Source organism: Orcinus orca, chromosome 2 (genome assembly GCF_937001465.1).
Source record: "Orcinus orca chromosome 2, mOrcOrc1.1, whole genome shotgun sequence".
NCBI classification, from domain to species: Eukaryota; Metazoa; Chordata; class Mammalia; order Artiodactyla; family Delphinidae; genus Orcinus; species Orcinus orca.
Window position 1 is genome coordinate 74,192,321 of NC_064560.1, and position 13,828 is coordinate 74,206,148.

Genomic DNA, 13,828 nt, shown 5'->3' on the forward strand with positions numbered 1-13,828 from the left:
TCAAAGAGAAGAAGAAAGTATGAACCATCTCTCACCAATAGCTGTTTATTCAGTGAGTTACAAAAGAAGCCACTGGGTTTTTATTATCCAAGCTTTTAGGACAGTTCAAGTTCAATACACACAATGTTTCACTCATGCTGTTAAATTGATAATATTAACCTTTCTTGCTGAGACACATTAAAAATTCTGGCTTTTCAGAGCAAATGTAATTAGTTCACATTAGTAACTTCACCAGTAGCAGCGACAGAAGCAAAGGGAACTAACAGGATATGGATTAATGTAATCAAAATATCATCTCCCATCATCTCTACTCTTTAGGCAGCTGGCTACACTTCCTCTGTTGGTTGGATTTTTTTTCTTTTTAATAAAAACAATAGATCAATGAAATGGATAAATAACTACTTGCAATCCCCCCTCAGGGGAATATTGTACAGGAAACCATTTTGGTGAGTGAGCCCAAAAGTTTTTAATTTGATGTGCCTGTTCAATGCAATTTTGACAACAGAGCAATGGCACCAGGCCCTCCTCCTCCAGGGCAGACAGCTCTGGGTAGAGTGGGCAGGAGAGTTAGGAGGGAGAAGCTAGAGGCCGTCTGTGCCCCACAATAAGAAGCATCTCATGAAGAAAGAGTATCTCCCTCTAAACTCACTAAGAGAAAGAAACCAAAGTCCTGTTTGCCCTTGGAAGTACCTCCAACCTGTTCACACGCTGAAATGTATTCCTGTAAACCTTGTGCTGCCTATATACAGTGGGTGGGTGTTGTTTCTCGACTTTCTTTCTTCTGATCAGAACATCCACATTTTCCTCGGGGAGATCACCTTGCCCTCTTCCTCCCTGAGGCTCAGGGACCACGTGGCCTGGGCTTGCCCATCAAAGCATCATTTCCCTGGAACACACTGGTAGAGTGCAGGGACCAGGGCCGAGCTCAGCCAACAGAGATGTAAGGAAATGAGTCTGTGCCATTAGAACAGACCACTGGCTCTTGGGCACCAAACCCAAAGCTGGGCGGATGCAGGGTTGAAGCTGCTAACAACCCTCTCACCACCATATGTATCTTAAGAATGGAGACAACGCGCAAGCAGGCGAGTCGGGGGAGCGGGGGGAAGGCAGTGCCCAGGGGCTCTCCTGAAGCTTGATCCATTCCCAAACTTTCCCATTGAGATGAAAATGGCTTTTTTTTTTTTTTTTTGCATTAACCAGTTGAAATGGGTTTATCCCCCCTTGGAAATGAAACTACATTTTCATTTCCATACAACACATTTCCCATGAGGTCAAGAAGCCCTCCCTGAATTGGAAGAAGTGGGAAGTGGCCGCTGCAGGAGCCCCTGGCATGAGAGCACTTCAGTAAACAGCACCCCCATCTCCCCCAACCTTGGAAACCACAGTGAACAGAGCCACAGTCCAATCAGCACTGCCACAAGGACATGCCAGCGTCTCACATGTCACCAGAAAGCAGAGACAAGAAGAAAGGATACTGCTACCAATGCATTTTTTTAAATGCAGGAAATTGGGTGTAGAGTTATAGAGTCCTTCCCCCAGGCTGGTTTTCACATTTAGGTTGTACAGATTTTTTTTAAGTCTAACCTATAAATTTGTCTTGGCATAGATGGGAAATGCCAAATTCAGAACAACCACCGTAAAAAGTAAACAATGCAAAAATTGCCCTTAGAAGAAGGTGATTCATGGCCCCCCAGAGTCCTTTAAAATACAAAGGCACCATATGAATTTAGTTCTTGTCCAAACTCAGGGAGGTATTCAAAGGTTACACACAATCAGCCTCCTGGAATCCAAGGGCAGTTAATGTTCAGAATGGTGGTCACCAATTAGTCCAAAACACACACTGATTTATCAAGCTCACACCTCTGTTTAAGTTTTAAGGTGCTTGGTTAGCGCTTGACCAAGTCTGAAGTGACACAGGTCTGGGGTCACTTACTTTACTGCAAAGTTAATGCCACCTTTACAAAGCCTCCATGGATGCAAACTCTGTATGCCATTCTGGGCAGTACCAGGTGAGCCAGAGGATAGAAACACGTGACTTTCTCTCCATGTGTTTCCACTTGAAGGAAAAAAGCATGATGAGAAATATTGAGACTTGATTAAGGCTAACCTACTTTGAAATTAAAAAGGATGCATTTATAGCCAAGTATTTTAAACATTAAAAAAAAAAAAAGGTTGAATGAAAACGTCATGTCCTGTGACTGTAGGTTAACAGGACAGGAAAATTGCTAAAGGAGAATGAATACCTGTTATTATGCCCAGCCACGAAGCCTGAGTGATCTTTACATTAAGTGATACCATTATGGAAAATACAAAATCTAAAGAAATTACAGTACAGCAAAAACCTCAAATGGAAACAGCAGTATAGTTTACATGAATTGAATGCACACGCTTCCATCTAAGAATGGCAACATGCATGGCCAGCATCCAAGGGTCCCATGAGGCAGGCTAATGTTACCTGCTGCTCGGGAAACTATTGTATCACCACCATGGTATGTTTGTAAAGGACTTTCAGGGTGTGTAATATCAGCCCCATTACGGTCCCACCCGCTAGCAGATCAAATGTACTAAATTATCTGGACATAAGACTTGTAAGAAAGGAAGAGGTGATCAGAGGTAAACCAGATAAACCCCTAGGCTTTGCCTCCCAAAGACCCTTTTCTGGTCATTGTTTAGGGGTCCCTAGCATGGTGATTTTGGAAGCAGAAGTAGCTCACAAGCAGTCCTGTGTTACATCCACATCTTGTTAAGATCTTACTGGGTAGGGTGGAGGGGGTTCCATCCCTTCTCACCTTTATCAGGTAGTTTTGCTCACACTACTTATACTGAGAATACCCTTAAGGCTTCTGGAGGGTTATTCTCTCAAGTGATAGTGCTGGGGGAAAGGCAACAGTAGGGGAGGGCTGGCTCCTCCAAAGGCCTTGGATGAATTTCCCTTCCTGAGATACTGTGGCCCCCTCTGGACCACATGGGGCTTAACCTAAACTTTCTCTGTGGTTCCTCTATCTTTGTTTGAAACCTGACAGGAAGAACCTGGGCCCTTCAAAACAGCCTCCTCCCTTGGAGACTCAGAGCTGCCATTGGACCCAGTCCCCAGGTCACTGGGGGCTGGGGGTTCCTGCTGCTACAGGGGCTCACTGAGCTCTCCTCCAGGGAATATGCCAGGTGCTTGATGATGCACAGACATCCTTCTGTGTATCAGCTGCTCTTTGTTATATAGAATATTTAAAAGATGAAGATTTATCCTGAAAAGTGGGCCCAGGGACTCTCTTCTTCCCACTCCACACACCCCTCCAAAGTCCTGGGATGATTTCCAGAACAGCATCCACTGCTTTCTCTCTCTCCAGCCATGTTGGTGTTTCCAGAAACCTCCTAGACTGGTCCACCTGCTCACACCAAGCACCCCAAACTTAACACGTTGAAACTGTAAACACTCTCCCTCCCTCCCCACCAAATTTCTATCCTGTCTTCCTCTATCCTGGTCAATGGCACCAGCGATCACTCAGTTTCTTCAACTGGTCATGCTTAGGCTCTTTGCTTTTCTTCTGCTGTGCCCATCACCCTCATCCTTCACCAGGTCCTGCTAAATCTTTCTCCAAAGGTCTCTGGCACCCTTTTCTATGCTCGCTCTCCACCCACCGAGTCTACCAGCTTCTCTTCCTCCCTCCCCCAATGACTGTCAGAGAACCTTTACAGAACACAAACCTGCTCTTAGCATTCTCCTGCTTCTCAGCCACCACCTGCCTGTAAAGGCAGGTCCAATCTCCTCAGTCAGGCAGACAAACTGGCCCAGCACAACCTGGTTTCTGCCAGCCTCCCCGCCCCATTCTTTGAGGCAATCTGCCTATCCAATTTATTCCTGTACTGCCTTTATTCACTTCATCCCTCAATCTCTGGTACCTAACAAACTCCTCTGCATCTGCTGAGGCCCTGCTCATGTGTGACCCATCCCTGACCCCTCCACGCCAACCAGCCCCCTCCCAGGCTCCCATGACACTTCACACACAGCCCTGGTAAAATCCACGCCACACTGCTGTGTAGTTTATTAACACCTCAGTCTGTGCCACTAGGTGAGTCTCCTCCAGGAGAGCAGCTATGCGCCCTCCTCTTCACGTCCCCAGAGCTGAGCTCAGTGCCCGGCAGAGGCAGCAACCAGCCAATGCGTGCTGAACCTCAGTGCTGCACGCATGGTACTGAGAGCTTGGAGGTGAGGACCATGCCTGTGAAATACACACAGTCGATCTAACGCTACCCACTTGGCGGAGTGAAGCTGGTCTCCCCCCCCAACCCCTGCCCCCAGTGACAGTAACTCCAGTCAACACATAGAACCAACAGCACAACTGTGTGTAAACATGCTGTCAACTGTCCCTGCCGACCACATTCTCCAGCGGTTTGCCTCACGTCCCAGGCAATTGGGTTAATCGCTATTTACGAGTCGCCAACCTGTATTCCTCTAACGAGAGAAGGGACTAATATAGACTCTTTTAATTATTACCCTGGGGTTCAGAAGTGAAAGGGGCAGCACAAAGCTGAAAGGGTGCTCTGTCCACTGAGGTGCCCACAGCACATTCCAGGAAACAGGACATAATTGGTGCCAACTCCCAAGCCTCCTCGAAGAGGCGCCACGACTGGCGGGGTAAGAGGCCAAAGTCCCAGCCACAGGACCAAGGAGCACCAGACACAGTTAAACAAACCAATCTATGGAAGCTATATCAATAGTCATTAATCTTTTGTCATAACCCAACTTTTGAAAAATTCACTGGGAGAAGGAAGCAAGGGACAAAATAACTGAAGTCATCAGATGAGGGAAAATTTGAACAGTTTTTTAAATGCCATTCATTCCAACAGGTTAATGATTATGCGGATCGATGACCTGCATCACGAAGAAAAGAGGTAGCAGAGCAACGAGCCCCTAATAAGTATTCTAGGATCAACTAAAATATTCCTTCAGTTGGTATAGACTATAATCTTGAGAAAAGGATTCACACATTCCATGACACCTATTTTTATAGCACACAGCCCAGAGTTAGCCATATCACTTTTAATGGCTTGAGATTCCAGAAGAATTATCACTATGGTAACATTTCAAAATGGCCGTCAAAGTTACCAGGGACTGGTCCACAGGGTTTGGATCACATAGAGCCTTTCAGAACAGACCAAGTTATTTTCAAAATTCGTCTAATGATTTCACATGCCCAACAAAGCTTGGCTAGAACTTAGCTAATGGGGTTATTTGCAAGTGTGAGTTAACAGAAGGAGCACCCAGTACATAATAAGCGCTCATACATTATCTGCTGTCACTCTGAATCAAGCTCCCTTCTAATAAAAAGCCTCCAGTATAAAATAATACACTGGTGGTTACAATGATGTGATAAATTCTTTAGTTTTTTGGTATGTATTAAAGTAGTATGAGGAAAAACAGGAAGGTATAAAAGTCAGTTATTGAAGTAACAAAAATAATGGCAAACTTAAGTTATTTTACAAAGTAGGAAGTGATATAAAGTATATAAGATACAATTGATCACAATATTCAAAAATGCTTGTGGATGGACAACAAAATACACCCTTCCACTAGGAACATACACTCAAATTCTTATAACCCTCCCATCCTTGGGGGTAGCTATTAAGAAACAAGTAATGCTCTTCCCTCCTCATTTTCATAAGAAAACAGAAAGCTGACCTCAAAGGCCAATTCCATGTGTACTAAGTTCAGGATTCTCAACTCGGAGCCAACACACTCAAAATCAGAGCTAGAAAAGACCTTAATCTCAAAATCAGAGCTAGAAAAGACCTTAATCATGTGTTTTTCAAACCCCAAGTTGCCACCCAGTGACAGTTCTCAAAATCAGTTGAATACATCTCTTACCAGCGTTAGATTCGAATAAGAAAATATTATGGTATTTCTTGGGTAGGAAGAGTGAGCACTGTATCAGATAAGAAGTGTTTTGGAAACACTTATCTTAGTTATATCCTTATTTTGTCCTGGGGCTAGGATGTAAATCTACGTCTTACCGTGGGTCTGGTCAAAAAACCTGCAAACCACTGATGGGGTACAATGCCTTTTCCTGTTTCCAAGAGAGGCAAGGTGACCTGCCCAAGGTAATGCCCGAGAAGCAGTGATGCACTCAGACACTAGAATGTGAGGCCACCTGGTTTCCTTAGGTAATCTTGCCTCTTTCATCAATAAAACACTGAGCACAAGCATCCAGTAGGAGGCACTTACAAATAACCATATTTGAGAAATTAAAGGAACCAATGACACAAATTCTGTTTTTACCTAGTCTGTTAAGACCAGACGCCCTTTAAATGGGCCCCTGGGATCCCATAAATTTTTAATTACAAAATCATGGAACTGCAGAAACAGGGTGTTACAAGTGAGAATTGTTCTTTTCAAGGGTTACGCAGGGAATACCTTATCCAAGCCTGCCAAAAGTACACGGCATTGTCAAGGCCATTTACCAAAGAAACACACACACACACACACACACACAGTCCCAAGGGCATTCCGGACCAAGGTCCCTGCCAGCACCTACTGTTTGGGCTCTTATAGAGGATGAAGGTGAATCCCAGGCTTCTATTCCTGAGAAAGCCCAATTCTCAATAGGAACAGCAAGGAGCTTCCCAGCTACTGTCTCCAGAGAGCTGAGGATTTCACTAAGTCCTCACACAGAGCCTGCTCTCACAGAAGGACAATCAGATGTGAAGAAAAATAAAACAAAACAGCAAAAAAAAAAAGGGGGGGGGCTTCCCTGGTGGCGCAGTGGTTGAGAGTCCGCCTGCCGATGCAGGGGACACGGGTTTGTGCCCCGGTCCAGGAAGATCCCACATGCCACGGAGCGGCTGGGCCCGTGAGCCATGGCCGCTGAGCCTGCGCGTCTGGAGCCTGTGCTCTGCAGCGGGAGAGGCCACAACAGTGAGAGGCCCGCGTACCACAAAAAAAAAAAAAGAAATAAAAGAGATAAAACAAAACAAAAAACTACGTTAAAAAAAACCACATTACAGTTTTTTTAAGGCAAAGAAGTATAACAAAGAAAATTAAAAAACGGACCATAATCCTATTGTCCAGATAATACCCGCTGACCTTCGAAAAGAATAAAAGCACTAAATGCACATGGTCAGAAAATCCACACGGTGCTAAAAGAGCACAAGGTGAACAGTGGGGGTCACCCAGCATCTCCAGCCTCTTCCCACAGAGTATAAGTGCTTATCACTGTCTGGGAGTCCTTTTGGAAAACTATTTCATGGTTGTACAAGCATTTACCACCATATATGCTCTTTCTAAAGGCAGACCTGAAGGCTCACACTACCTACAATAGTCTGCACCTTTTTACACTTAATTTCTATCGGCATATGAAGATCTAACTTCTAAAAAAACAGCGGTGTGGTGAGAATCTCACTCTTTGGAAATGTATGAACCCAAAGCATTCAATATGCAATATTTTTGTGCCTACTTTGTAATCCTCTCATTCTGTAACACTTCCACCCATGGGAGTAAAAGCATCACGACAGCGTCTGCTGGTATTACACTGAGGAAGGGTCCCGTGCCAGGCCCTGTGCTGAGCCCTGTCCTTTACCCCCTACAGCCTGGGAAGGAAGCCAGCACCCGGCTCACAGAAGAGCCACAGAAAGGGAAGCTCTGGACCAAGGTGTCGGAGCCAGGAGCTAACACAGCCAAGACTCTCAGCTGGATCTGTCTGATTCTACTATCTCCTTCTAGAAGGAGCTTTCTGGACACAGGGTAAAGATGTTGGCTTCCCCACTAGAGTAAAGGAAGCCACTTAAAAATCTGTTCAGAGAAAGAACTACCAGCCATACCCTGGGGTTTCACCCAGCAGCTGACTTTGGGGGAACAGGCAGGATGGGCTCAACAAGCTGGCACAGGTAAGACTGGGGGCCAACCCTCATCCTTGTTCTGCTGTCCCATGAACAGGGGTCTCGAGGGAAGCCCTGGATGAGGAGACTACCCAGGCTGAAGAAGCCAACCTGACCATTCCCACCCCCACCAAAGCTGGCCAGCCTTTCCCAGAGTGACAAAAGGACAGGTGATCCAATGGGGAGAAATTCTTGCCGGAAACATCGCTTTTCACTAACATGCCTAGCTTGAATAGCCATGGGTGTGTTTACAGACCCAGGAATGTGCAAAACAAAAATACGCATTTAAAAAGTGAGTTGAAGGGTCATATCCAGGGAGCACAGTGCTAGCTCTGGCTCCTTTTTCCTTTGATGGGAAAGCAGAGGAGGGGGCTTCCCTTGGCCTCAGCAGGGCTGCCTGTAGGAGACCTTTTCCAGCCCAGCAGTTGGGCAGCGGGCATTCCTTTGGGGTGACAGCAGCCGCAGCGGTCTCGGTCTCACCATCGTCCCGCGGCTGCACGCCTGGTGACTAAGTGCACAGGAATTCGCCGGTGCCCAGCCCACCCAGAGGACAGGAGGACAGGCGGGTGGAGGAAGCAGCCCAGGGCCCCTTCCCCAGAGAGAAAACCTGAGCTCTGCCCTCTAGCCGGGGTGCAGCGCAGGAGGGGCAGGACAGTCACTTCTGCAGAGGGTGGGGCCACCTGAGCTCTGGTGACAGCCCTCTGCCCGCCCCCCCCACCACCACACACACACATACATGGGGCTCGCAGAGCATCTGGGCTCTGGACTCAGGCCTAACTTTGCTAACGGATCGTAGAGCAGAGTTTCATGGTGCACCTTTATCTCTTTGAGTAAAACTCTGAGTAAATGATGGTTGCCTGAGGGAAGCAGAACTAAACACCAGACAGGCAACAAGTTTGGTTTACCCAATAAATAAAAGAAAACTGAAAAAAAAAAAAAAGGGCTACGTGGCCAACTCATCATTCAGGAGTCTTAATTCATGGTGAAATCGGCAATCCAAGATTTGATTTCAAGAAATCATTTCCTGACACTTCATATTACTCCCTGCATGACTGTTACTTCTTTTTTTAAATAAAAAAATAAAAAGTTTCCTGTAAATCACATCCCTTTAGTCCTTTATCACAACCTGCCCTTGACCAGAGCTAAAGCATCCATTCATTTAAAGATATTTTTACAAGATTAAAGAAGGGTTTTAAAAAGAAAAAAAAAGTCTCCCAGTTACAAATCAGCCAAACAAAGGTACCTGATCACTGATCAGCTCAAAGTTTTGCTCCCTATGTGAAAATAATCCATCAATGTAAAAATAAATCCACCCTAAGTGGGGGGGGGGGGGGGGGTGGAGTAAAGTCTGAGACACAAGTATTTAAAATTCAGAAACAAGTCATTTCATAATTAAGCATCTGTAATTTGACTATGCTTATGTTACTCTTTCATTTTCATCTTTCCTTTATCTTTAGAGTCATACATTTTCTGACCATGTAAAGAAGGTGGGTTGGGGGGAGGGGGAGGAATAAGAGGGAGGAGGTGGGGAGGCCGCACTAACAGAACCCTCACCACCTTTACTAGGTGGCTGTGCACCGAAGCCCCTTGGCTAGAGCAGGATATCAAGAATCGGTCAACCGTGGGGCCTAGCCTTCTCCAGCGCAAGACAGGCCAGCCGGTCACTGTTGGGTGTATGTTCACTGGACAGCACAAGGCGGCTCCCTGGAAAGTGGCATGGTGTGATGGGGAGAATCACAGGCTATGGAATCAAAGAAAAGCAGGTCTGATTCCAGGTTGGCAGCTTAGCTGCATGAAAACTTACACCTGTTATGTCATTCTCTGTGCCTCAGTTTCCTCATCCATAAAAATGGGGGGGGTGGGAATGGCCACATACACCCTACAGGCTTTGACAAAGATTGAAGGAGACCACTCGAGAGGTGCCTGGCACGTAGTAATTGCTCCATGAAGGCTGGCTGTGATCATAAACACAGTCCTTTCTAACTGCCACAGGGATCCGGGGGGCGCAGGGGTCAGTTCACCTGTACAGAGATCTCACGCAGAAGAACTCCCCTCTGAGCTGATCCCGCTAGACCCCAGGGTCCACACCCCAGGGTCCACCACGGTTAGATCAACAGGCTCCTTGGAGGGCCAGCTCATTTCGGGATTTACAGAAGCATGGTGGGGTTCTAATCTGCAAAACCTCCAAATGTAGGGGGATCTTCTAACAGGTTTTGAAGAGCTTTAACCAGAGATTAGCAAAAATGCCCTTTTGTCAATATTGTTAGATGCCTGGGATTTAGATGTGGATTTTTTTCCTATCCCACAGAAAACACTGAATCACGTAAAGATACTGAACAAGGAGACAATGACCCAGACCTAATAAGATGCTGCAGCTATGTTTCTACCATCAGGTGAATACCTTTCTCTTGGCACTGTTCACAATGTTATCGGTATGGCCTAGGGCACTCACCCACCCTCTCATCAGGCCCAGAGCCCTTGAGAGTAGAAAAGGGAGCAGGGCGGATGATGGCAGGGGAAGGAGGGAGTGTGCCCAGCTGGAGACGGTGGACAGGGGAGTGTTCCAGGTTCTAAAACAGCTTGACCCTCAAGAGCCGTGGGGGTGGCCTTGGCTCAATCTTCCAGACCTTTTTCAAGTCGAAGTTTCCCTCTAATTCACCATGACTTTTCAGGGGGATTAAGCAGGGCATGTGAAGCTAGTTCCTACAAAGTCACATGGAACACAAAGTTCTAATTGAACTTCTATATATTCCAGGGCCCATGACTTTTCTTCTGCTCTAATGGCACCACACCCTTGAATAACCAAATCCATAGATACCTGGGCAGGGCTGAAGGATCCTGCTGTGAGGACAAGGGGTGAGACCAGGGGTCTCAGCCTCCTGTTGCCTCCTTTCTCCACTGAAGGAAAAGCTCTCTTCTCACTTCCTAAACCAGAACATGTTCTACAAGGGCAAAGCGCTCTGGAGCCATCACAGCCTGTTCGCTCTAACCCAGGCCCCTTCTCAGCTAGAAAGCCCACCCCCAGTCAAGCATACGTTTAGATACAAGGAAAAATGTCAAGGGTGCGTCTACTACAGAGGTCTTAGCTTAATGGAAAAATGAAGCTGTGGGCCCAGGAGAGGTTCACCATGACAGCTGTAACTTAGAGTGAAAATGGCCAGACACGTGAGAGCACATGCTGAGGTCCTTGGAGACGGGATTTCTGAACCAAGTCAGGGGTCAGACTAGATGATCTCTAAAGCTTTCTTTCCACTGTGAGATCCACACAGACATACTGCAGCTCCCTGAACCGGCTTTTTCATCCTGCACTAGTAGCCCCTGCTTCAGACCTGCCAGTGCCTAGAAGACAACGCACAACAGTCCTTCACTGACCCATCTGGAGAGACGGTCTCTACCTCCCAGGAAGCTCTCATTTCTGGGGCCCACACCAAAAACTTCCTTACCATGGAAATCCAGAAAGTTGAGCCTCCTTAAAAATTAATCTTGTAAGCGCATAGGTTCTTGGTTCACAGGTGATGCGCATGGAATAATCTGGGGTGTGCTGGAGGGTGATGCATAACATGAACAGTTAGTGGTTACCTGCTATAGTTTGCTTTAGTCTATTAGTTCAAAAATTAACTCACTTAGTATAACCTTAAATAACAAAATAAAATCCTAGAAGAAATGTAAATTTGTTTAATTCTTCACATTTTCTCAAAGTATTAATCACTGAGTCAGTTAACTGTGGACAGGCCTAAACTGTTCCAAAGCTTTCAAACCTACTAATTAAATGTGCTCTCACTACCACAATAAAAATTCTGGGAAACCTTGGGCTTCTGAGCATACGACACAGGATGAGAGAATCAAATCCATTCAGTTCCAATCTACTGCTCCACTTAATAAACAAAAAATGTTAACAACATGCATTTTTTAAAAATCTAAGTGGTTTCATAATGTAGATATTGTGAGTCTTCCCACGACGCTAAATGAAGGCTTATGACAAGAGTTTAATGAGCTGTTATCCAATATCTTCCAGGCCTGGGGATTTCTGCTTCTTCCCCTCTGGAACAGAGGATGCTCAGAAAGCAGGGAGTGTCATGATCCATACTAAATGGAACTGCCCTCCTCAAACATCTTCACTTTTATAGTCTGTAATCCAAGTCACTCTATTAACAGGCAGGAAAATCCCAGCCAGCTTCAAAATTCCCTCATCTTTCTATTACTTCAAGTGACAACCTTTTCCCACTACTTTATCTTTGCATTAAGTACCAGGAGCTGAAAGATGCAATCAATTTCACATTTCTTTCTGCCTATTTACATGACTTATTTGTTTCAGCAGATCCTCATTGCCACAAATCCTTCCTTTGCCCATTCATGTCTGCATACTTAACATAGATTTAATATTTCTCTAGGCCAAAGATCATAGGCTGAGTTTTTCTCTGACTAGAGGACAGAGACAGGAGAGAGGGAGGAGGCTGTCTGCGATCCCTTTGTTGTCACAATTTACAAAGAACAGTTCACAATAAGAAAAGTGATAAAAAGCTTAAATCAGCCCCCCAAACACATCAGATCCGAAGTGGGAAAAAGAGGAGGAGCTAAAATGTCCTGAGACTGTTCTGGTTCCAGAGACCGTCAGACACTTTACTGACCTTATGTAATAAAACTTGCTTGGTGGCCCTGGTGGTGGAGCAGGGAATCTAACCCAGACATAGGTCACAAATCCGCACTTCATAAACATCATGACATGAGTAATGAACCAAAAGTCCACCACCACAGAAACCAACTTGAGTCCTTCAAGGGCAGAAGCTGCACCTTCTGGTGGACGTGTTCTGGATTCAACTTAGAATCCTCCCACCCAGCCAAGTGGGACACCAGAATGCTGAGTCCCAGCTCCTGTTCCCACTGCACACTCCAGCCTCGTCCCCCAGGCCTGTCTGACCATCTGGGAAAGGCTGAGCCCTCAGGGAGGGATTCTTTTTTTTTTAATCAGATATAAAGTGGAAACCACCAGCTTCCCATCACCACCCCTGCCTCACCCATCAGTCAGCAAAGGCACCACCTTCTGGGATAAAGCTCAACAAGTCTCTTCTACAAGCTGTCGGCAGGAGTTACACACAAATGATATCTCAGCTGAACAGGCTTGGGGCAGGGCTGCCGGCTGGGACCTCAACCACCACTCAGACTTCTGTTTTTGTGAAATAATACCCTCCACATTCCATACGGCTTGCAAAGTGCAACCCATTCATGAGTTGAGGGCCGTGTATACAGTGCTAGGCAAACAGTACTGAGCAAGTGGGAACGTTCTGCATGAAAGCCTTCCATTTCACTTGAGGCAAATGCTCTTTCCATGCAAAGCTCCAAATACAGAACTCTCCCCCCTTGGAGCTCTTAGCACTTGCTGCCTCTCCTTCTCTTTAGGCAAAAAATGTGGAGTGCCTCATCACACGGCATACGCTGTGTGTGTGTCTCTCTCTGCAATGCCACGTTTTTATCTTCTCTCTTAACAAAATACTAAGTTTCTATCATCTCATTGCCTGTCATGGGACTTGCACACAACAGGCTGACCGAAGGAAACAATGGGAATTTTGGCCAGGTAACAAGTATCAAAACCCACACAGACACATCAAGACCTAAATTAGATGTTACTTACAATTCATACCTTTGTCATTCTCCCTTACCACAGGAATGAGATGCACATAATATATTCTCTTTCACCTCGTTAATGAGATTGGATTTGTGTTAACAAGAATGGTAGGGAGGAGAAAGAGACCCCAAATAACTTACAACAGCAGAGGTTAAGAACCCCCCAAACCTTGTGTGTCCACATCCTCTCACACCCCAACACTCACTCAGTTGCTCTTAAACTCTATTGCTATTTAGTTGGTTTATTCATTCCAACTAGAACCACGTTTGTCATCCAAAAACATTTTATAAATCCCTTTATAAAATTCCTGTACCTATCAGGGCCGAGCCTAGAGTG

General features: G+C 45.8%; 1 protein-coding gene across 5 annotated transcripts in view; it reads right to left on the minus strand.

Annotated features, from left to right (window-relative positions):
• Positions 1-13,828, minus strand: part of IGF1R (insulin like growth factor 1 receptor) — a 306,920-nt gene that overhangs the window by 221,907 nt on the left and 71,185 nt on the right. The window lies entirely within an intron of this gene.